General features: G+C 44.3%; 1 long non-coding RNA gene across 1 annotated transcript; it reads left to right on the plus strand.

The window, feature by feature from the left end:
• Nucleotides 1–405: 405 nt before the first annotated feature.
• Nucleotides 406–1,697, plus strand: LOC108783936. The gene is made up of 2 exons (XR_001941040.1): nt 406–505; nt 1,369–1,697. It is a non-coding gene; the product is annotated as an uncharacterized LOC108783936 (long non-coding RNA).
• The last annotated feature ends 1,463 nt before the right edge of the window (nt 1,698–3,160 follow it).

A 3,160-nucleotide genomic window follows, 5' to 3' on the forward strand; every position in this document is an offset into this window, starting at 1 on the left:
AAACCTTGCTCGGGCCCTGGTGTACAGGTCAGGTAATGGCTGATCCTTCCCGTGCAACTGTTTTGTATTGCCGGAGTCCCTTTATCTGATCCCCGCCGGGCCGTACGCATACATGTGGCGGCGTGGAGGTGAGCCTTGTGCTGTGATGCCACCTGCGTGTACAGACGGCGTAGATGTTTTTGGCTTAATCACATTGCAGCATTGTGACTGCATTGTCACTGACGGCTCCTGTCACAAAGGAGCCGGTTGGATAGGTTCCCAATTACATTATTGCTGTGACAACCAATCACATTGTCCGAGACTTACCTCCAGCTTTTAAAGGGGCGGCAGGAAGAAGTCATGACTTTTGTTTTTTAATGATCTGTAATTGAATCGGCTTTAACATTTCCATTTTGTTCTTTCAGTAGAAGGAGAGGGCGAAGGAGAAGATGATGAGGAGGAGGAGGAGGAAGGCGAGGAGAATGAAGTAGATGGTCTTCCTGTGAAACGTCCAGCAGAAAAAGAGGTGAGGAGCATCTACTGTGCTTTCTGGGGGCTGGTCTCAGCGGAATGTGATAGAAGCAAGTCTGAACCTGCTGTGATAAATCTACTGACCTGAAGCCATCAGACACTAGAAGCATCTCATAGATGTCGCTGTCTAGAATATGAATCAGCCACCTGGAACTGTGCAGATGATTAGATTCAGCATGTATCAGCTGGGTAGGCTGGGACTTCTGGTTCTCCAATGTGCTCTGGTGTCCTCAATTTGGTCTCTGTGCACAACTACTAAAAAGAGAACGGTCTTATTTATTACAGGCATTTATATAGCGCTGACAATTTACGCAGCACATCAGTCCCTGCCCTCAAGGAGCTTACAACCTAAGGTCCCTATCTCACGTACATACAAGGATCAATTTAGAGAGGAGCCAATTAACCTTTCAGCATGTCTTTGGTGTGTGGAAGGAAACCAGAGTATCCGGAGGAAACCCACGCAAGCACAGGGAGAGCATGCAAACTCCTTGCAGATAGTGACTTGGCCAGGATTTGAACCAGAGATCGCCAGTGCTACAAGGCAGAAGCGCTAACCACTACGCCACTGTGCTGCCCAGGGTCAGAGGTAATAGGGAGGCCTCTAGTCCTAGCAATGCTGCAACAGATAAGAGGGGGTGCTTGGCTTTCCAGCTGAGCCACCACTGGTTTGTAGAGACCGAGGCCAATGGTCATTTCTGAGCTCAGCGCCCCCTAGTGGAAGTTTAGGTAACAAGCATCGGGAAAACAATTTGCTGCTAGTGAGGAGGAGCTGCCACCCAGAAAGGATTTTCGTTTATCTAATGGAACAATGATTTATGTTCTTGTCCTTTATCCCCGTTCTCTTCTCTTGTCTTCCAGGAGGAAACCGAAGCTAAAAAACAGAAGACAGAAAATGGAGATTCCACAGAAGTCAAAGAGTCCGCCTAATCCCCAACCCCCCCCAAATCCTTTCCAGACATTTTATAGCTTAAGTGACATGGTTGACTTTAAATTGTAGAGAAACGTGCTTTATATCTGTACATTTTACAGAATGACTTTTTATATACTGTAAACCCACATGCACTAGAGGACCTTTAACATCATCACACAGCCAAGATAGCAGCTAAGGTTTTTTGTAAAATGTTATTTATTGGTGCTTTGTTTGTACTGGTTGATTGCTACAATAATAAAAAAACAAAAAAAAAAGATCTTAACTTTTTTTTTTTTTTCTCAAAAAAAAAAAAAAAAAAAAAAAAAGATCTTAACTTTTTTTTTTTTTTTTTCATGTGGTGGCCAAGCTTTGCTTTCCCTTCTCTGTACATCTGGGAAGCACATGTCGCCTTCTTCTTTCTTTCACGATAGTACGGCCATGTGTATTCTGGAGCAAAGCTGCCTTCTTGTAATATAATGGTGTTTAGAATAGAACGTTGTTCATATGCAATGAAGGCCAAAGAGATCCGCCAGAAAGGGAAATCTGGGCATTCTGTATAGATCTTTGGACTCGATTTTGTTGCTGTTCAGTATATAGTTGTGGTGCAAAAAAAAAAGAAAAACAGAGTTTGGAAAAAAAAACTATTTCAAGGTTTATTATGTACATTTTTTTTCTCTGTAATCCTATCAAAGTGTGTATGGCAGAGATTTCTGAGGCGTAGACAGTCTTGTCGTCATAAAACCGTATACCTCATTAGTTGATGCTTGACCACTACTTTGTATATTCAGGTTAAGTGCTATAAATAAATCTTTCTTTTATATAAAAACCTGTTTGAGTTCTTTTTTATTCCTTAGTCAGTTGTGTAATCCTGTACCCCAATCATACAGCAAAGCAGGTGACCTCCACTTCATCAACAGCAAAGAGTGCCCAAAGACACACCCCCCAGTCTGCTGATTGGATAATGAAAGAGCAACAGGGGACTGAAAGGTTTCCCAGCTCTTCCTTGACCTTGTTCCCTGTCTGTAAATGTACTGTAGCTGAATCTGACTGGCTGCTCGCATTGTACCCCCTCTAGTAGTTCAGGGGAGACTCGTAGACTACATCTGGAACTTCGGTTGCTTTTGAAATTGTATTTGTATTTAAATGAACATTGTTATACAGCATTTATAAAGCGCCAACAGTTTGCGCAGCGCTTTACAATATAAGGAAGACATTACAATCACAAGACAAGACGGTAAACAGGGCCCTGCCCCTGAGGGCTTACAATCTAAAACTGAGGGAGAAGTGATACATGAGGAGGGAGCTGTGTGGGGATGAATTGTTTGAGAACGTGATGGTTGAGTGGTTAGTTTGAGGTGGGATAGGCTTCCCTGAAGAGATGAGTCTTAAGTGATCGCCTAAAGGTAGTCCAGTGGGGACAGACGGACAGGTTGGGGTAAAGAGCTCCAGAGGATGGGAGAGACTCTAGTGAAGTCCTGGAGGCGTAGTTGACGAGTGAGCTGGAAAGCATGATGTCTTTGGAAAAGCGGACGGTTAGGGTGATACTTTGAGACCAGGTTGGAGATATATCCGGGGGCAGAGTTGTGGATGGCTTTGTAAGTGGTTGTTAATATTTTGAATTTTATCCTCTGGGCTATTGGAAGCCAGTGGAGGGATCGGCAGAGGGGGGCGGGGGATGGAAGCCAGTGCGGGGATTGGCAGAGGAGGATGGAAGCCAGTGGAGGGATTGGCAGAGGGGGG

The sequence above is a fragment of the Nanorana parkeri genome, unplaced genomic scaffold (genome assembly GCF_000935625.1).
Source record: "Nanorana parkeri isolate BGI_ZX_2015 unplaced genomic scaffold, ASM93562v1 scaffold94, whole genome shotgun sequence".
Lineage (NCBI taxonomy): Eukaryota > Metazoa > Chordata > Amphibia > Anura > Dicroglossidae > Nanorana > Nanorana parkeri.